The following is a 22,681-nucleotide window of genomic DNA, read 5'->3' on the forward strand; positions in this document are numbered from 1 at the left end:
GATCAGCCTGTTGACTGATGGAATTTACAAGCGACATGCATATCCAGAGAATGTTCAGAGGAGTTTAAGTTTGGGGCACAATCTAGTTAGTGCTGTTTTTCCAGCATGCTGATTATGTTGCTGCTTTTAATTATGCAAATGTACCAAGAGGCTTTGGCAGTGGGCAAAGGCTTTGCATAAACGCTAGTAGACGTTAAATCATACACATCCATGCTTCTGTTCTCTTGTCATCTCTTTGTGTCTCTTTTTCAGTTCACATTCCATTACCATAGCAATTAAATACACATTTTGCATTTTCTAAGAATTAACCCTCCAAATAATAATGGAAGGAAAGAAAGAAAATTGAAGGAAGGAAGGAAAGATGGGAAGGATGGGGGAAAGAAGAAGGAAGGAAAAAAGGAAGCAAGAAATACCTTTCAAATACTAGTTTGCTTTTTTTTTTTCCCACTTTAGTACTCTATCTAGGAGCCACTGTTTTCCTTTCTCAATGTTTCCAAGATATTAGGACCTTCTCCAACCAAGGCTTTTTAGGTATAGAATTCATAAGAAGGCAAGTCCTAGTTGAATCCCATCCAAGTCCCCAAAGAACTCACTAATAAGTTGTCAGAGTAATAAGGCTATTTCATTACATGGGTTGTAGGAACAGCCTCTTTTATGCCATATCTGGATTTCATTGTAGACACCACATTCCAGGGTGGTAGCTGCCTAGGCAAGTGTGGTATCTCTCTTAACTTGCACTTCTTCTTTGTCTTTCTCATTGGATACTGGGGTCAGGATTCCTAGTGGGAGTAAAGTGTCTTTTCTTACATTCCCACAGCACCTCTATACTAACACATATCATACTTGAACATGAATGTTTATTACTTATTGTTCCCTCTCCCTAGATTAAGAGTCTCTTTAGGGCAAGAACCACCTTTTTTACACTCTTTATCTGCCTATAAGAAGAATGCGTACCACACAGCCTTGTGTTTCCCTGCACTTTTTTAAAGAATGTTAGTTCCCCTCATTTATTCCTATCACTCCCTCTTTCAAGGTCTTCCTCTTTCTCTCTCTCTTTTCAGACTGAAAACTAAAGATCAGGATATTAGATTTGAGATTTTGGCTAATATTTACTATTGATAGGAGCATCTAACTTTTCTTACTGTTATTTACTGAACATAAGAGAATCCGTCCATCTGGAAAGAGAAGACCCAAAGACCCGGGAGTTCCTAAGAATTAATTTAACATTACTTCTGCAACTCTTCCTGTAGTGAATGACTACAGAAATAAAGGCCTGGTGTCCTTTTAGATCATGAAGGCAGATATTGGCAAGGGTATGGGAAGTTGGGGCTCTTATACACTGCTGAGGGGAGTATACTTCTATACATTATGGGAAGCAATTTGGCAGCATCTCTTATAGCACACACACAGAGTCATAATAAGTCTACTTACAGTTTATATACTATAGAAACACAACACATGAACTCAAGGAAGTTTGCTAGACATGTTACTACTGCATTGCTTATCATAGAAATTATATTAAAAAATAAAATAAGTGTCCAAAAAACAAATGGATTATGTAAACTATAGGAATAATGGCTAAGATGAATAAATATATGTGTGCTAACGTGGGAAGACATTAAATTACATGTTGAAAAAAAAGAAAATTATATATATATATATATATATAAAATATCATTTATATGCTATAAAGAGAAACTCAGAAACCAAACATATACATAATAGAAAAAGTACAGACCACCACTGGTACATCCCCATAGAGGGAAACTGGATTGTGGATGGTGGTAAATACTTTAGTCATATCTATAATAGTTGATTTTACAAAAGGAGTATATTTTTGTATTAGAAATATTACTAAAAAAATTTGTGATATCTTTGTTTAGGGTGATTTTTACAAAATAAATAAATGAAACTTTAGCTCTTAGAGAGTTTACAATTCTGTGTCTAGAAGTAGATGAATTGATTTCTGGGTTATCCATTGGACTGCCCACGCATAGGATTAGTTTATTGATAGAAACTGCTTATTCACTTTCCAATATGCCTGTTCCCATATTGAGTGACATTCACTGTTCTTTTAAGTGTGCAGGACATCAAGCTACCCTCTGGTTCTTCAAGATGTGTGTACTTTGTGAGGCCCTCCTTAAAGGTCACTCTATGCACAGATTCTACTCCAAAATTATTTCCCTGTGTCTCCTTTCTTTAGTTTCTTGGGCTATGACTAGCTAGCCAATTGGATGCTTATTTAAATAAGAATTAAAATCATCAACGTGATTATCCTACCCAAATAGCAACTATAAATTTCTCTGCCTCTTTGATGGCAAATGATAAGAAAAAAAGAGAATCTCAGGAATGTCAGCACGTATAGCATGTACCCTAATTTATGGCATGATTATAGAAAGGGGAAGAAGGCAATGGTTTCTTCCAATTCTGTCCCATATAACACCTGATATTTAAAATTCAATAGTTTGTCATCTGTAAGTTTAAACATTGGAAGTAGAGTGTATAGGTTATCACTTAATTCCATATCCTGAACCTTGAGTCTACAGAGTCCACAGGACTTAACAAATGGACAGCAAGGTGTAAAAATATTACATCTTTATTTTCACTAATCTTTACCTAAATCTCGTATTATTTTCTATTATTAATATATACAAAATGTACAGTAGTATTAGCAGAAACTGCCACTTTGTAACCAATAGAAATTGCATGTATTTTCATACCATATTATGGTCGTTGCCAATATGGCAAAATATTGTTTACTTTCATTATTACCTAGAAATTCATTATTAGATTTGCTGCCAGAACTTTACTTAGTGTGCTAAAGTACATATATTTTATGTTGCTTCTTGTGGTTTAGTTGCAAAGTTGTGTCCTACACTTTTTGAGATCCCATGGACTGTAGCCTGCCAGGCTCCTCCATCCAAGGGATTCCCCAGGTAAGACTATTGGAGTGGCTTGCCATTTTTTTCTCCAGGGGATCTTCCCGACCCAGGGATAGAACCTGCATCTCCTGCATTGGCAAGTGGAATTTTTTTTTTTTTTTTTTAACCACTGAGCCACCAGGGAAGCCCATATTATACATTACAGTTTGAAAAAATATTTTAGTAACTGTATTTCAATATAAATTATTTTTTATAGTATTCTTTTTAAATAACATGTATTTAAGAACATCATTCTGAGAAGGGGTTCCATAGGCAGCCACTACACTGTTGAAGTGGTCCATTGCACAAACATTTAAAGAACCGTGACTTTAAATCATTATTATTCATTGGTGCCACAGTACAAAGAAAGGATCTGGAAGCAATTTCCACAATTAGGAGGCTACTTCACACATCTGGTAGCCGAGGAAATTCATGGATGGAGAGCAAGGTTCTGAGAAGTTGGGGTCATCAAAAGGCAGAGTGGTATACTTCATCATTTACATTTTCTACAGGGAAGGGCCACCCTCCCCCCCAAATTAGGAGGAAACAAATTAGGAGGGTTTCCTAATGTAAGATAAGGTCTTACAGGTTTCCACACTGTAAGATAAGACTTTTACTCCAGCTTCCTTGTTTATCCTTCCCTTCCTCCTAATACTCATTTTGATTATTCTATAGCTTCTGATGCTTCCAACATAGGAACGTAGAAGAAAACAAAACTGGTAAAGATTAAGTCAAAAGATTTACAATCACGAGAGTAGCATTAATGAGACACTAACATGGAAATTAGAATAAAATAGCAACCAAGAAATATTTTGCCTCCTATACCTGAATCTGGAAATTGAATCAATTTTTCCACCTTCCATATACCCAGGGAACCATAAACTCTATTTGTATTTTGAGGCTAGTGAGGCCTAAGAAAAGCTGGTTTCTTTAGCATGCAAAGTCTGTTAAGACTCATCTCCCCATCCACTCACACAGATCCTCAATTCCCTTCTCAAACTCACCAAATTATTTACAGGCACATCCTGGTTAATTATCTGGTGTGCTTGTGTGTAAAGTCACTTCAGTTGTATCTGACTTTTTGTGACCCTACGGACTGCAGCCTGCCAGGCTCCTCTGTCCATGGGATTTTCCAGGCAAGAATACTGGAGTGAGTTGCTGTGCCCTCCTCCAGGGGATCTTCCCAACCCAGGGATTGAACTGGTGTCTCCTACGTCTCCTGCATTGGCAGGCAGCTTCTTTACCACTAGGGCCACCTGAGAAGCCCAATTATCTGGCACCCCTGTCCATAAACAGTTTGCCAGCTTCAGTTACCTCTTATGTTGGGGTAGCAAAGACGAATTGTTTTCAATTGGTAAGAGCAAAGTCTTTGGAACCAACTGACATCATTTACATAATTGTTAACAAGATATTTAATCTCTGCCTCCACTTCTGAATTTGTTAAATTGAGATAGTAAGAGTGCCTGCCTCATTGGGTGTTGTGCGGATTCAGTAAGGAAATAGATATAAAGAGTTGAAATACTGCTTGGCATATAGTAAATATTCAGAAAATGCTAGTTATTATTATTATTGCTATTACACCTACCGTATTCTTTGCTAGCTCTCTCTGCATTCTATGGCTTTCATAAAAATTAAATGTGAAGTAACTAGTATCTAAAGCCACCTCACTTCTTCTCAGACTCAAAGTATGGACTTCCCTGGTGGTCCAATGGTTGGGAATCCACTTGCCAATGTAGGAACACAGGTTCAATCCCTGGTCTGGGAAAACTGCATATATGCCACAGGGCAACTAAGCCTGTGCACCCAAATACTGAGCCCGGGCCTAGAGCTGGTACTCTGCAACAAGAGATGCCACCACGATAAGAAGCCTGTGCATTGCAACTAGAGAGTAGCCCCCACTTGCTACAACTGAAGAAAGCCCATGCAACAATAAAGACTCAGCTCAGCCAACAATAAATCAATTAAATTAAGAAAAAGAGAACTTAAGGCATGAGTAGGTCTGATCAGAATTCAGGAAGTGTTTATGCTTTATATCAGCATCAGCATTTCTCTAAAGCAAAACAACAATTCTTTGTTATCCTGGATATTCACTTGCCCCACTGATGTGAAAGCAGGGAAGTGCAATCATCATATTCATTAGGCTGAAGATACATACTCTTTGTCACTCTCCCCAGTGATTAATTTCTCATTCACTTTCTATTTGTCTCTCTTTTATGAACATGCTGTTTCTGTCTTCTGGAGCCAAAGGCACTACTATCAAGCCTATGTTCTATTTTCATGAGAACTACAAATAAAAGTGATAAATATATATTTTGGCTTAAACAAGAATATTCCAAATATTCAGCTACTGCCCAAGCAATTTCCTATTAGCTGTATTCATTTGGGAAATCATTTATCTACAGAAACAATCAGCATATAAAACATATTTTCTAAATTTTATTTTATTAAATATGCCTCACTTTGAAAGGTTGAGATTCAATTTGATTTGAATCTACAAGTATTTATTAAGTATCTCGTAAATAAAAAGTTGCTGGTAGGTACAGTGTGGGATATTCATAATAAGTATTATTTTCAGAGCATTTATCATTTGCAAAAGTATTTTGAGATAGATTAGCCAAGTTCTCACAACCACTTGTTTGAGGACAGACAATTATTATTGCTATTTTTCAGATGATCAAAGTGGGCCTCAAAAACATTACAGACCTCACTCTTCAGTCCATAACAGAGCTTCTATGTGCCAGCTATGTTTATCAAACCCAAGTCTTTTGATTCTGTATTCCTTTCTCTTCCCCATAAGAGTTCCATTCTACCGATTGATGAACACAGAATACATTAGAATATATAGTTCACACTGACACTTGACGTAATACCAGAAGTTAAACTGAGGTTCATAAAAATTACTATAAAACACGGAGGAACAAAATGTTTCTAGAGGCTTTGAAAGGCATTGTGGAAAGAAGGAATTTTATCTGGATTTGAAGGATTATTTGTGATTTTTAGTGCTAGGTATAATGGGATCTTGCAGAGAGAAGTACTTTTTTTTGGTCTAGAGTTTTGGGGCAGCCTGACTAGAGCAGGGCTTTAATGATAGTCTTCTTACACACAGTGTGGATTAAAAGAAAGAATTATAATAAGTCCTCTTGCTGATACTGTTTCCAAGAGAGGGAAGAACAATTCTTCACTAAAATTTTTATCAGCAAGGATAGAAAGGAAAGGGGTACATAAAAAAGAAAGCAAGGAAATGTAATTTACTTCCGTATGATTTTACAAGACTTAGCACCATAACGCATAGGAAGAATGCTAAGGTTTTGAGCCTGTCTGACTTGAACAACAGCTTCTGTCAATGGGGATTATGGCGAGAAATAGGGGCATATACAAGGAGAAAGCAGATGACTAGTTGTAGGCATATCGAGTTCAAGATGATGACAGAACATTCACAGAAAGATGCTCTTTTGGCTTTGTGCAAACAGGAGTTTGCTGCAGTTAAAGAACCAGTAGTGGACCCACAGCACATCCCTCTTACTGTGAGAACTTCAAACTGTCTGATGCTGTGGTTCTTCTTGGCTATATTCCTGCCATATTGTATCAATAAGCTAATAATTGCATTAAATGATGATCTACCACTTGAAAAAGTTGCCTTTCATTGAGCAGGATTTCAGTGTTGGAAAGAAAGCATGTGATGGCTCATCTTGGATTTGGATTAAAAGATAGCAACCTAAATGTCCATCAACAGAGGAATGGATAAAGAGGATGTGGTGTGTGTGTGTGTGTGTGTGTGTGTGTGTGTGTGTGTGTGTGTGTGTGTGTGTGTGTGATGAAATATTACTCAGCCATAGAAAAGGAACTAAACTGGGTCATCTGTAGAGATGTGGATGGACCTGAGCTTATCATAGAGACTAAAGTAAGTCAGAAACAGAAAAAATGTATCATATATTAACACATATATGTGGAATCTAGAAAAATGATGTGGATCATCTTTTGCAAAATGGAAAAAGAGATAGAGATGTAGAGAAAAAAAATGTATGGACACCAAAGGAAGGGGGAAGGGTGGTGGTATGTATTGAGAGATTGGGGTTGAACTATACACATTGTTGATACTATGTATGAAATGCGCAACTACTGAGGACCTACTGTAGAGCTCAGGGAACGCTCCTCAGTGCTCTGTGGTGACCTACCTAGGAAGGAGATTCAGAAAGGAGGGGCTGTATGTATATGTATAGCTGATTCACTTTGCTATTAGAAGAAACTAACACAACATTGTGAAGCAACTACACTGCAATAAAAATTTTAAGACAGACTCACAATAGGAAAGTAAGATTTACTATGAAGGATTCTAAGTAGCAACTACTTAGAAACAAAAGGTAGTCTAGTGACATGGGAGCCCATGCATATATGTTGGTAGTTTGTTTTCCAAGCACCTACTTTACAACTTCTTCCACTTATTTCTTATTTTGGATCTGCCTTATGCTAGCCAGAGAAAGCAGGGTGGTCACAAAAGAGACACCATCACTGTATCCCAAAGCTCTGTGAACAATATGCATGTTCTGAGACCAATCAAACTCTATTACAAGGAAATCTGAATGAATCTTTTCATAACCCTCAGTACTCATACATCCTGATCTTTTGATAAAAGGTGTTATTTTCATTTTGGTTGCTGATGATCTATCAAGGATGGCAACAGTTTCCACAGTTTTCTCTTTGATCTCTGCAGAGCTAGAATTCTAGATTAATTCTACCAGGTACAATGATATAAACCCAGCATTATTGAGTCATAAGCATTACCCTTTCATTTCTAACTTGCCATATGGGAAACATATATCTTTTCTTGCAGTGATTTAAAGTTTTGATCAAATGCATGCCGCATTAAATGTTTGCAGCCATATAGCGAATGCATTTTGGCTATGTAAAACTCAGCCAAGATTTACAGTATAATTCCATTGCTGAAGTTATCCGTGACAAAGTCACGGCAAAGCCAAAACTCCTAATACATATTGTAAAGTGTAATTTATTATGCTTCATTTAGACATTCAAATATGAGGTACAATAGGGTTCTGGGTGGTGTCTGGGGTTGCAAGATGTTGTAGTTGGCAATTTCTTCTGGAGAATCTATGATCTATCATATATAAAAAACTCCTGCTTCTGTCTGTGAATTTTGGCACAACTATCAGGGCTTGTGCACAAACCTGGAATGTCCCACATCTCAGATGATGCTGTAAGCAGCATCAGGAGGAAAGTCAGCTTCCTTCTGTATGAGAGTACATAAGCTTTGTCTCATGCTTAGAGATAACAGAGTTTGCTCTCTTTAAATTATTTATCAATCCACTAAAGAAAGGCACTAAAAATAACTTGGGGTTGTATGTTCCTGTAAAGAACAGTGACTCCTTTTATATAATAATGGCTATATTTGAAAGCTTTTCATTCATTTACAGATATTTATTGAACATTAGCTATGTGCAGGGACTCTGCTAGACATTAGGAATATAAAGAACATAAAAAACAAAATAAAACAAAAAAAAGGAATATAAAGAACAAATTCTTCAAGGTCTTGTTTAACTCTTTGTCTTTCTGCCTGTAACAGGCAGCCTATGCCTATTTAACTCATTTAATGTTTCCATCAAAATCAACTTCTCAATTGATTTTGTTTTCCATTCTTGAGCACTTTTGCCTTTATGGAAATGTCTCCCATGTGTAGATGCCTGGAACTTAATGTCAAAGGGCAGGTGTGTTTTCTGTTTTGGCCATATGCCATTCATCATATGGGTACATCCATATTTCATCTTGAACATCCGTATTATACGATATGCTCATGCCTTAGTGTAACCTTGGCTCACTTCCAGTGTTGCTGCTTTCTATTTTTCAGCACAAAATCTCTGTGGTTTGGCTTATTAAGTCCCAGATGTATTCATCTGGACTCCTTTCCTCAGGAAACATGGGGTCCCAGGGTGGTAAGTGTCTGAGACAAGTGCTCAGAATTTCCTGTAATGAGTCCTGATTCTGGCTTCACGATGCTGTCACTTACCCCTCATGGGGAGCGATCGCTGCCAGGTCATTACTGCCATGCTGAAGCTGCTCCCTGCAATTCTACTTGGGAAGCCTCCCACTCCAGCTTTCTATGTGGCATCCACATGAACCCATTTGAATTTCATGGGTGGAGAAATTTATTCACGAAACCTGGATTTTTGCCTTGATGTGGTCCATTGATCTGTAGGTCTTTAAACAGACATGGTAGCCCAGAAGCTATTGCTTAATTATACTCTTTTGGGAGAAGTGAGTTGAGCGGAGAAGAGGTGCCCATCTCAAAGATCCCAGAGAGCAGAAATTCTGGGTAGATGCTTATAGAATATCACACTATTCACAGAAAAGTGGTTTATATGGATCAAAATAAACATGGTCATTCTTTAGTGTAGAGACTCAACGGAATACAGGTAATAAGCTGGGAAGTACTAACTGCCCTTCGATACAAAATTGTTCTGAAGTCCTAAATGTTATTCTTTCTTTATCCCGCTATATTTTTTATCTTTAAAGGTAGAATGAAACAAATGAGCTTACAGAGTCCCCAGGGGCAGAGAGGAGGAATGGGAGATACACTATTTCATAAAAGCAGGCAGATTGCCCTGCCATTCCAACTTCCTCACAAATACTGCAATCATGGCAACTTTTCCCTTTTATGTAATGTGTTGAGAGACTTATCAAATTTAACACCATGAAATATTTCATAAGAGTTGCAAGTTTATATCTCAAGCCTGAATTCTTAAAGGAAAAAAAAAAAGTTAGCTATGATGTCATGTCCAAGTTACTAATTGAATTAAGCCTAGAGTGAGCTTCACAGAATGAAAATATGTTTAATAGTGGGAGGGGGGAAACGTTAGCCACATCATGAATCCTGTTCCAAAGATAAATTACAGTGTTATGACAAGGCTCATGTTAATCTAACTATGCTCTCAATAAACTTTTCAGTAGGCAGACAGCAACCATAATCTGCCAGTTGTTGCTTTAGAGCTGAAAGACCTTTATTCCCTACATATAAAATAAAATATATAAATGTATATGTTTGGGTGGACAGTTTTATGTGGAAATCACATTAAAAGAGACTGATATACAATTCAATAATCCACACAGTCTCAACTGCAGCAACCACAAATGTCCAAACTCATGCCAATGGGAAAAATAGCTCTGATTTCCTTTTACCCAGATTCCCCTATCAAATATATAGAGAGAAGTATGTATTTAAAAGAGGAATGGAGAAGGGCATGGCAAAGAGAACAGGCAAGGCTGACATGGCAAAGGAAAATGCATCTGTCAAAATACCAAACAGGAGATTCATTCAGAAGACAAAAAGGCACGGATTTTGTTTAGACAGTTGTATTTTGAAAAGAAAAGGGAAAGGGAGGGAAAGGAAAGATGGGAAGGGGAAAAAGGAAAGGAAAGATGAGTTTATATGGGCCCCTTGCATCTGTTTATACTGACTCCATAGAAAATGCTTGACACTTTTTGACAAAGATGAAATAGAAGGGACCCAGGGGCCACATCTGCATGATGCCATCACTGGGGCCTCATGGGGCACAGGATGGCTCCATGCAACGTTTGCTGAGTGGGATCATTGCTGCCCATCTGGTTTCCAAATAGGTTCTTGTATACCTCCTTCCAAACAAGTGCTTCCACTCTAGTTCTGAACCACATCATGTTCAATACATGCTGGCTTATTAGTTCTGTCCCCTTCACTTTCCAAATCACCTGCCCAATTATTTCTTTTCCCTCTCCTTCTTTCTTAATTTACTCCATCTTGGATAAGTCTTCACTTAGGCCGTTTGAGCTTACATGTATTTAATCAGAGCTCAGGGACTTCCCTAGTAGAACAATGGATAAGAATTCACCTGCTGGGGACCGAGGCTTGGTCCCTGGTCCGGAAGATCCTACATGCCGTGGAGCAACTTACCCATGTGCCACAACCACTGAACCTGTGTTCTGGAGCCCAGGAGCCACAACTACTGGGCCTGCGTGCTGCAACTACTGAATCCCACATCCTCTAGGGCCCCCCAACCACAACTACTGGAGTCCACTCGCGTCAAGTCTGTGCTCCGCAACAAGAGAAGCCACTACAACGAGAGGCCTATGCACCGCAACTAGAGAGTAGCCCCCACATGCCACAACTAGAGAAAGCTGCACAAAGTACTGAACACCCAGGGCAGCCAGAAATAAATAAATGAAATAAGAAAGAGCTCAGAAATAATTTGTCTAAAGAACACAATCACTTCAAGTTTTCTTTTCGTGATATCTGATTCATTCCAGTTGTGTGTGTATTCTTCAAATCCTATACAGTTTCTCTGTAATATAATTTTCAAGACTCTTTGCTAAGTACCTGCTAAGGCATCTAAACTAGTGTGGCCAAGAGAATAGTTTCTCATTCTTTTCTGTGTGGCCCTTGCTGTTTTTACTCATTATTGATCTCTGGTTTCGGTGTTTTATTGTTCTAAGGCCTTGCACTTTTTTTTTTTGGAACTCCCAAGTACTCACATTCATGTTATATCTGAGTTTCTTTAGCACAATCTTTGTTAGCTGATATCTGTAGGAGTTTGTTTCCTTAGATATAGATCACAGAATTCAAGGAAGAATTGCATCCTGCCTCATCTCTTTCCCTGCCTCCTCCACTCCAGATGCTCTGTATAATGACAAATAGTGTTTATTTTTTCTTTGTTTGATTAGAATTTTTTTAAGTGAAACATATTTTCCACAATAGGAAAATTATGAACGTCATGACATTTTTTTTCTTTTATATCTACCCAATCCACCTTTACCACCAATCTACTCTTACAGGGGATAAGAGGATGACAATGGGGAGTACAGGAGGAATGCTTTTGTTTAACGATTTTATTCTCCATGACATGCAGGCTTCAGATCCACTACTACAGCCTCATTCTCATGACCAAGACAGTTTGAGCCCTAATGTTAAGAATCTATCTGTAAGAGATTGGTGTTTGTTCAAATTTCTAGAGTACCAAGCAGCATAGTAAATAAACATATGAAAAGGTGCTTAGCTTAGTCATTAGAGAAATACAAGTTAGATCACAACATACCTCTATTCACCAGAAGAATGGCTGAAATGAAGAAGCAGATAATAGCAAGTGTTGACACTGTTGTAGAGCAACTGGAATTATCATACAGTATGAGTGGGAGTACAAACTGGAAAACCACCTTGGAAAAGCATTTGGTAACATCTACCATGCTGAATTTACACTTACCATCTGATCAATGATCTCAATTCTAAGTGCATGGCCAATAGAAAGACATGTTTCATCATGTTATGACAATACTATTTATAATAGCCTCTAATGGAGAACCGAACCAGACGCTATGTATTGTACTCATACGATGGAATGCTATATACATCATTAGGATGAACAGATTATTGCTTCAGGAAATCATAGGAGTCAATTAAAAAGTATAACAGAGAGGTGAAAAGCCAAAGCTGTAAAAGTATACAATGTACTTTGAGAAACAGAAACAAACAAACAAACAAACAAAAAAACCCTCTATGTGTTAGAATTCAGATATTGTTACCTTTCAGAGGAGGATAGTGCCTGGGAGAAGACACAAGGGGACTTCTGGGATGCTTGTAATTCTCTACAGCTTGATCCAAGTACTGGTTATATGGATGGTTCATTTTGCACATACTTATACACAGCAAGATGTATAATTACAGTTTGTGTGTTTTCCCATTGGTACATTATACTTCAGTAAAAAATACCTGAAAGAAAACAAAAGAATTTCGATATTTACTAATCATGTCCATTAACTGAAAATAGCAGATAACTTGGCAAATTATAATAAAATAATGTTTTGCATAATTTTATTAAGGCCATACATTTTTAAGCACAGAAAACTAGTGAATAAACCAGTAACTAAATATCTTTAAAGTGATGTATAAAGTAAACAACAGCCGCAAAGATACCAAAACTAATTATATTTTTCAGCATTTTGTAAGAAAATTATTTTAACTACATTCCTGAAGCGTGTATGTTTTTCCTATCCTGGAGGGAGAAAATTGAAACAACGTTATATTTTCTTGGCTCAGAATCCTTAGAAAGTCACTGGGATTGGAAAGTAGATTAGTCTCATAATCTTGGTGGTTTAATAGACATTTTCAGAAGTCAAAGGGGTTTAAAAAGTAAACTTTACCAACTCCCCTAATTTAACATATTTGCCTGCCCATACTCATATTGTTATCAATGTGGCTCATTTTAAATTCTTCACACATACATGTAATGAATTATATTAAACTCCTCTGCTTTCAAACTGTGACATTACTGCCTGATTTACCAAGGTTCAAGGAAAAGAAGAAACCACTTAGTAGTGAATAAATCAGCCAAAGTAAATCTTTTAATTTAATCTGATTCTATTGCAATCACATAGATATGACAGAAATGAACTCTTATAAAAAAAGGTAATTTTCAAATGTTTTGTAAAACAATTATAAAATGTAGTAAGAATCTCCATCTAACTAAAATGGTATTTTTAAAAAATGAAGATGGCCTAGCTATTTCCACTGATGAATAACTGATTGATTGTAATGATACATTCCTATTATTAATGAGACCTGACAATTCCATTAGAGTAATATGCAACAACTTCACTTAATTCTCTTGATGAGCTTATCATTCATTTTTTCCAGAGCTGAGGAATGCTAAACAAAAGCAAGAGTATTTAGAAGGTGAAATGAAGGTACAAGTGTAAGGATTAGAAAGACTGTTTCTCTTCTCCTGGATCAAATGGTGAAGAAGAATGTTAGAGCTTCTGATCTATCAGGAGTTATGCTGTCATTTCTCACGTAATCTATTAAACAGTTTTTATGGTTGGAATAGCTACATTTTAGCCCATCGATTTATTGAATATTAGTCCATTCTTTCTAATTCTTTGGAGCCAGATGCTTAAGCCACTCAAACAAATCAGAGACCACAAGCCCATGAGACTAAACTCTGTTTTATCCAGCTTAAAAGAAGAGCAATGCCCCCAAATTTACGATCTTCTAAGTAATCTGGGTTTAATAGGCTGATTCTGTGAGATTCAATGACTCTCTGTCCTTGAACAAATCACTCTACCATTAATGAGAGCTAGCTTTTGCACTCTGAATACAAAAGTGTCTTGAGACACTGAAGTAATGATACAAGGTTACATCAAATAACAACTGATTTCCATATGGCTAGATCTGTGAGAGTACAAACAAGAATTCTATTAAAATAATAGCAGGAAATATGAGGGAAACACATGTGCAAATGAAACTACCAGAATTTGAAGAATACCAAATTTATTTTGCAATTTATTTAGTTATAAAAAACAAAATACAAAAATTCAATTATATTCATAAGTGACAATTCAATTTCAAATGATTATTTACATGTCAATCTCCTTTGAGCTATATTTATGTATTTGTCATTTTGATGGAAATGTATTGAAATTTATTTAAAATGTATTTTAGGGAAACAGGTATTTACTCATTCACTCTCTTGAGAAAACAGTTGTTAAATACTTGTGCTTTGTGCTAACTTCTTTGGAAGGAAAACTATCAAGTGAGACTTCATTCAACTCTCAAAGAGCTTAAGAACCATTAGTGGAGAAATACTTCCAATGTTGATTTTGGTTGTATTAGTAGGTTGAATTTATTTCTTTGTTTTGTTGTTACTATCAAGGATGTAAGAGAAGTATTTTTTTATATCTACAGAAGTGCAGAGAAAGTAGCAATCTCATATGAATGACATGATCAGAGATGTTTTGAAGTAGGACACATGAACGGGGGTTTCCAGGTGGCGCTCATGGTGAGGAACCCAGCTGCCAATGCACGAAACTAAGAGATGCGGGTTCAATACCTGGTCTGTGAAGATCCCCTGGAGAAGGGCATGGCAACCGACTCCAGTATTTTTGCCAGGAGAATTCCCATGGACAGAGGAGCCTGGCGGGCTACAGTCCATGGGGTCACAAAGAGTCAGACACGACTGAAGCAACTTAGCAGGTGGCATGAAGATGTGAAGCAGGGGTTACCACTATAAAGGTCTATGGGTGATAGGAAAGTGACATAAATGAACAAAGTGGGTGAGCCATTTATTAGAAAAAGGGGAGTGGTAGAGACTAAGGCAAAAGGGAAAGTGTGTGCTCTCTTTAAAGGGAAAAAACCTTTCCTTAGATTTGGTTAATCATAACCATGTATTAGAATCCCTGTGTAACAAAGGGTTCTGATTTCTCAAGAGTAGCCACAAATCTGGATTTTTTGGTACAGTCTCTATCCTTCCAAATTTTGAAAAGTTATATATACATAAACATAACATATATTTATATGTAATTTGTAAATATATATAATATACAAACTGATTATAATATTTATATAAACTCATATGTTTGTGTGTATACATACATACATACAATCAATTTTTAAAATATACCTAAAGCCCGTATTTGAGCTGCATACAATCAATCTTCAAACTAAACACTATATCACTGCTTCAGTAAGATGGCTGAATGTAACAAAATGGAGAAAAAACAGTTCTCTAGGAGAGAGAGTGATATGGGGGAAAGTAAAGGAAGGTCAATTAACATTAAGAGGTCTAAACTGACTGTGTGTGTGTGTGTGTGTGTGTGTGTGTGTGTGTGCGTGTGCACGTGTGCACGTTTGTGTTTGTGTACACAATGGAGCCAGAATCAGATATTGATGGCAGATTACATAGTTACTGAAGAACCAGAGATCAAATTGCCAACATCTGCTGGATCATTGAAAAACGAGAAGAGTTCCAGAAAAACATCTATTTCTGCTTTATTGACTATGCCAAAGCCTTTGACTGTGTGGATCACAATAAACTGGAAAATTCTGAAAGAGATGGGAATACCAGACAACCTGACCTGCCTCTTGAGAAACCTGTATGCAGGTCAGGAAGCAACCGTTAGAACTGGACATGGAACAACAGACTGGTTCCAAATAGGAAAAGGAGTACATCAAGGCTGTATATTGTCACCCTGATTATTTAACTTATATGCAGAGTATATCATGAGAAACGCTGGGCTGGAAGAAGCACAAGTGGGAATCAAGATTGTCGGGAGAAATATCAATAACCTCAGATATGCAGATGACACCACCCTTATGGCAGAAAGCGAAGAAGAACTAAAGAGCCTCTTGATGAAAGTAAAAGAGGAGAGTGAAAAAGTTGGCTTAAAGCTCAACATTCAGAAAACTAAGATCATGGCATCCGGTCCCATCACTTCATGGCAAATAGATGGGGAAACAGTGGAAACAGTGGCTGACTTTATTTTGGGGGGCTCCAAAATCACTGCAGATAGTGATTGCAGCCATGAAATTAAAAGAGGCTTACTCCTTGGAAGGGAAGTTATGACCAACCTAGACAGCAGATTAAAAAGCAGAGACATTACTTTGTCAACAAAGGTCCGTCTAGTCAAGGCTATGGTTTTTCCAGTGGTCATGTATGGATGTGAGAGCTGGACTGTGAAGAAAGTTGAGCCCAGAACTGATGCCTTTGAACTGTGGTGTTGGAGAAGACTCTTGAGAGTCCCTTGGACTGCAAGGAGATCCAACCAGTCCATCCTAAAGGAGATCAGTCCTGGGTGTTCATTGGAAGGACTGATGTTGAAGCTGAAACTCCAATACTTTGGCCACCTGATGTGAAGAGCTGACTCATTGGAAAAGACCCTGATGCTGGGAAGGATTGAGGGCAGGAGGAAAAGGGGACAACAGAGGATGAGATGGTTGGATGGCATCACCGATGTGATGGACATGAGTTTGAGTAAACTCCGGGAGTTGGTGATGGACAGAGAGGCCTGGTGTGCTGTGGTTCATGGAGTCGCAAAGAGTCAGACATGACTGAGTGACTGAACTGAACTGAATACCGTAATAATGAGCCTGGAACTTTTTCAAAAGCCCTAGAAACTGACAAAAGGTTTTCAGGAAAGGAGTGACTCAATACAATACAATACCCTGTAGGACTTACCAGATTAGAGACTCAAAACACAGAAACCTCTCAGCTTCCTACTGTACTAGTTTAGTAATAAAGTGGCTACACCCGAGCTGAAGTCGTAACTACAGCATTAGAGAGGAAGAAGTGGACAGAAGAGACACTGTCATAGAGCAGGACCTGAGAAGTGAATAGATATAATGAAAGGTTTAAAAGGAGATGTCAAGATTTAGTCTCAAATTTCTTGTTGTTTTTTTGCCTGTGAAGTCATACAGACTATGTTAAGACAAAAGACTATGAGCTGATTTGAAAAGATATTTCTGGATTAATTTTAAGCATGTTCAAGTGGCAGCATTTGCAAAGTCCAAAAGACAAAGTGGGGAGATATTTCTAATAAATTTTAAGCCATAACTGAGGTGGAAATAATGTGAACCCATTTTACTTTATTTCTTACTGTTTTTAAAGATATAAATACAATTCATATTTTCTATTAAATTGAATTTTTAAATTCTGATTACCTTTTAAGAACCAAGAAATGAGCTCTTATACAAACAACCCACACTTCCAACTTGTTTTTGAGGATGTCTCCATTATTGTAGGTAAGTCTAGCAAAATATGACCCCTAAAATTAACAAAATATTATGCTTTGAATATTATCTTTGTAGCATACAAAAAGAAGAAAAGTATCACTTTTCATATTCATTTTGTCATAGATCTTTTGAGATAATTCCCATGAAATTAATTTTTTGGCAAATGGACTTCTCTGGATCATTTCTGGAAACTTTAGACTTGGGACCAAGCCACTACCATAATGCCTCAGAGAGACGGCACTATCATCGAACACTCTAAAAGATGTACCTTGATGAGTAACTGGAGTAGCTGTGAAGCAACTATTTTGAAAAAGAATATGAGCTTGCATCAAATAACATCTATAATCAGATGACTACAACAGAAGTCATATTGAGCTAATTTTAGTGCTTCTTCCAAATTGTATTATATAAACTTGCTCAGTTGGGCAAGCTGAGACTTGCTGATTAATTGGCTATCGTATCAGAGTGCTAAGCAAAATATGGAGTTTTTTTTTTTTTTCCTTTTACATTTTGGTAAGCACTCAGTTTTTCCTCTCAATCTGGAAATAATCTTGTTTGTGTTTTAGTTATCTTCTAGAATTAGTTATTTGATACTTTTCTCTCTTTGTTGTTCTACTTCTTAGATTTTTAAAAATTTTATCTTCTAGAATTTCTTCAGGTCTTTGTTATTGTTGTATTGTTTTGTGTATTCATTTTCAAGTAAACTTTTCTTATCTTAGTACCCGTTTTGTATAGCTCCTGTTCCTATTTAATGAATACAGTTTGGTCCCTAAAGCTATTACCTTTTTTTTTTTTTTTTTCTTTTTTTGGAGGGGTGTAGTTTTCTTCTGCTATCTTCAATGACTCTCTCTTTTCTGATTTCTTCCTTTTCTTTTTTTTCCCTAATCTTTGTATTTCACATTAAAATCTTGTTTAAATATCTTGTAATCGGAGAAGGCAATGGCACCCCACTCCAGTACTCTTGCCTGGAAAATCCCATGGACGGAGGAGCCTGGTAGGCTGCAGTCCATGGGGTCGCGAAGAGTCGGACACGACTGAGCGACTTCACTTTCACTTTTCACTTTCACTTATTGGAGAAGGAAATGGCAACCCACTCCAGTGTTCTTGCCTGGAGAATCCCAGGGACGGGGGAGCCTGGTGGGCTGCCATCTATGGGGTCACACAGAGTCGGACATGACTGAAGCGACTTAGCAGCAGCAACAGCAGCCCTTGTGTGTTTCTTTCTTTAATGGTAAGTGAAGCACTACAAAGATCTTTACAAATTCTATTTGCATAGTTGGTCTTTGTCAACTGGTGGTTTTACTGTAGAATAAAGTTGTTTAGCTATTTCATTTCATTTGAAAACTCTAACTCCTGGCATCTATAGATTTTGTCTCTTGTCCCAGACAGTTTCCTTGAAATGTCTTTAGTTCAGAGATCAGAAAACTTTTTATGTAAAAGGCCAGAGAGCAAATACATTATACTCGATCAGTTAGATACTCACTGCTGTAACTATTCAGTTCTGCCACGGTAGTACAGAAGCAGATATAGACAATACAAAATGAAAGTTGTCTCTGTGTTGAAATAAGACTTCATTATGAATAGTCAACAGGCCATTGTTTTCAGTCCCTGTTTGAATCTCCTGCTATGGGCTATAAACTCAAGTTCCAGCGCTGCATCTAGTGAAAAAAAAGGACCAGAAACATGGCCACTTAATATGGTCTTCTAATAAATCCTTCTGTTTTCAATATGATATCCCATCCTCATCTGTAACTTGTGTTCTTAGGATTAAAGTTTCTCTACCAATCCCCAGAAGGTAAATCTCCACTCCTTGGCTGTGAAGGGAGGCGGGGGTAAGAAACTCTACAGAGTGTGGGATATAGTTTCAGCAGCATTTCAACAGGACACCTGTTTTCACCATCACTTGTTGCCCTGCTCTCCAGCTGTACCTGGTGCCTTCAATCCTGAGCTTTTCCAGGGCTCTAGATCATGAATGGGGGAGGCTGGTCTCCCCCATTGATGGCTTACAGTTTTCTCTGATCTTTAGTACCATCCATAATTTAATAATTATCCATCCAAATATTGTCTGCTTTCCAATACTGTGTTGCTGTATCTGTCTCACCTGTATTCTTTGTGGAGGAAAAAAAAAAAAAAAACAACTTTCAGGCTTTTACTTTTCAAAAATCCTTTAACTGACATTTTAGTAGAGATACTCAATGGGATTAGCAGTGAATATGTGTGATGAGTTTTCCATGTTTAACAGAAAGTCTTCACAAAGCATATATAGATTTTTTGATATTCTGATCTTTGATATTATGGTCTTAATGTTATCCAATTGCAGGTGTAATCCCATTATACTCAAGAGCATACTTTTACATGTAGGTTTTCTTCATACCTTACTTGATATCATCTTGAAGATACTTCGTATCTCTGGAATACGCGATTGCAAACTATGGTTTAGAGTTTTTACTCTTTCAAATTCCACAATTTTCCAAGTTAAAAAAAAAAAAAAGATTGCTTTGAGGTGGGACAAGCACAGTTTTATTTATGTACCCTAGCTAGGAAATTTCCACTTTCCCTCATGCCTCAGGTCATGAAAATTCTATACTTTCCAATACTTTCATAAAATGGAGTCTATAATTTTATATGCTTTCCCCACAGGCACAGGCTATTCCCTCAAATCTGAACACTAGTCATATGCTCATACTCATTTAATAGTTAAATAAAATGGATAAGCAGTCATTCCACTGTGGGAAACCTCAAACCCTTCTAATGCAGCTTCTCCCTCTCTCTCCATCTCTTCTCTATTCTATTCCTCTTTTACACTCTGTCTTATCTTATGATTCTTTTTCTATGTCCATTTTTTCCGGCCCATCATTATTATGAGTCATGTTAGTTTTCTATTTCTTTGTACCACATTACCACGACATAGTGGCTTAACACAATACCATTTAGTAGCTCACAAATGTGCAGACTTGCATGAGCTAGGTTGGGTTTTAAGCTCAAGGTTAAAATCATGGTGCTGGCTTTGATCTCTAGGAAAGAATCCACCTTAAAAGCTCATTCATGTTGGCAGAATTCAGTGCTTTGTGGTTGTAGGAGTAAGGTCCCAGTTTCCTTGCTGGAGGTAAGCCATGGGCCTCATTCAATTCCTCAGGGCCATCACAACCCTTCTTACTTCACCCCATTCATCTTCAAACAAACAATGGTGTGAGTCCTCCTCAGGTTCCATGTTTCTCTGACTTTCTTTTTTGCTACCAGCCAGAGGAAGCTCCCTTCTTTTATAGACTCATGTGATTAGATCAGACTGACCTGGATAATCTCCCCATCTCAAGCACACTAGATGATATACCGTAAGAACAGGGGTGATATCCAGATGTGTAAGCAGGTTCTACAGATTAAGCTGGGGCATCATTAAGGGATCATTTTAGAAATTCCATCTATCACACTTCTATTCATTTTACAGAAATGCCACTGGCAGGAAACGTATGTAATAGATTTTACTCAAAGTTAGGGTTAGCAGAGAGGACCATATCTCAACACACAGAATAGATTATAATAGACTAACAGATATCACTGTCCTGAAAAACTTACTCCCTGTTCCCTGCCTTGGGGAATTACTTGATCAACTTGCCTTCAGTTGGGCCACAGGCTTTAGAGCTTTTGTGGGACTTGACTCTTTTGTTTTTCCTCATATCTCTATTTCCAAATTTAAAGCACCTTCATCATTAGATCTTCCAGTCTGGATAAAAACTTGGGTTAGAGTGTTCTGTGGGTGGAAGTAAACAGTACTTAAAGATTCTCAGAAACATTTCTCAGACTGTTGGGCAAGTGAGAAAGTTCGCCTTTCATATCTAAATACACCAATTAAAAATGAACATTTTCAGAGAACAATATGGCGGTGGAGTAGGTGGACGTGGAGTAGGTCCACCTCCACCTAGGGACTCTCTCCCTGGATACATCAGGAATACACCTTCAGACACAGAAATGCATACAGAACACCAGCTGAGAGCAGACAGGAGTACATGACCAGCAGAAAAGAATATATAGAACCACAGAAAACTCAGTAGGAGGAAGGAACTAGGGAGAAAAACAGGAGTGTTAGTAGGACTGGACCTGCCCTCAGGGGGTGGTGGAACTGAAGCAGGGGTCCAATCCCCACATTGGGACAACTGTCTGAGCCAGAAGAGAAACATTTAAGGCTGAGAGTGAAACAGCTGATCTGTGGCAGCCTAAATGGAATGAGAATCAGACAGTCCTTGCTGCAGCCATACATATCCTGGCCAGGGATGCAGGTCACCAGGAGGCACAGTGACTGGGAGTTGGAGTTTAGGGATTGTGGAGCAATCCCAGGGCAAGGGCTGCTGTTGACTGTGGAGAGATGGATGGAGGGGATGTGAGGGAGGAGATTGTAGTGGGAAATGCCAGTGGAGGAAAGCCAGGCAGCCACAGAAGCAAGACAATACTGCTGAATCAATGCTACTGGTGGTTGGGTGATGCTGGGAGCCATCTAAGTGCCTGAACGGGAAGAGCTACAGAGAAAGACTGGCCAAAGAGGCCTTCTGATTGCCAACTACAGGAGGCTCAAAAAAAGACTCTGATAGGGCCATAACTCCTGCAGCAGACGCAGTCCGTGTCCCTGTATACTTGGAGCCTCTAGGGTTCCAGTAAGCCAAGCAGCTGTACCACCATAACACTCAACTCTCACTGGGGCAGAGCTGCCATAGGCAAAGTCTTGCATCTGCACACACATGGTCGCTTAGGTCATGTCCAATTGTTTGCAACCCTGTGGACTGTGGCCTGCCAGACTTCTCTGTCAGAGGGGTTCTCCAGGCAAGAAAACTGGAGCATATTGGCCAATACTGGTTGCCATACACTTCTAGACCACAATATTTCCTGCTTCTCTGGCTGCCAACTCCCCTGAGAACTTGGTGCTGCCAGAACCCCTGCAAACCAAACAGCTGCACCACCTCCACACATGGCCATCACTGGGGCAGACCCAAGTCTTCCAGGGCAGCCTCAGGAGCAAATCCTAGTGGACAACCCACATACAGAGATGGAAATAAAACCACAATTGAAACCCTGGGGCAATGTGGCTAGGGAAGAAGACCCAAAACCTTCCCACCAGCTGCACAAGCTGCAGATTAAACCCACACGATCAACTAGGCACACTCTGTGTCTACAGAATGTATAAAAGGACGTTGAGAACTCCCACAAAAGAAAACGCACTAGTTCTGATAAC

The 22,681-nt window shown here is 38.2% G+C and overlaps 1 protein-coding gene across 6 annotated transcripts in view; it reads right to left on the reverse strand.

The window, feature by feature from the left end:
- LOC145509795 (uncharacterized) overlaps window positions 1-22,681 on the reverse strand; it is a 1,222,357-nt gene that overhangs the window by 96,970 nt on the left and 1,102,706 nt on the right. For 5 of the 6 annotated variants that reach the window (XR_014056457.1, XR_014056463.1, XR_014056461.1 and 2 more), the window contains one exon: window positions 12,480-12,666. The gene's annotated coding sequence lies outside the window, so the exon portion shown is untranslated. Of the gene's footprint in view, window positions 1-11,995; window positions 12,017-12,479; window positions 12,667-22,681 lie in introns of all 6 variants that reach the window. The other variant, XR_014056465.1, reaches the window with a different exon arrangement.

Source organism: Giraffa tippelskirchi, chromosome 6, assembly GCF_054371585.1.
Source record: "Giraffa tippelskirchi isolate mGirTip1 chromosome 6, T2T-mGirTip1v1.2.pri, whole genome shotgun sequence".
Classification (NCBI taxonomy): Eukaryota; Metazoa; Chordata; class Mammalia; order Artiodactyla; family Giraffidae; genus Giraffa; species Giraffa tippelskirchi.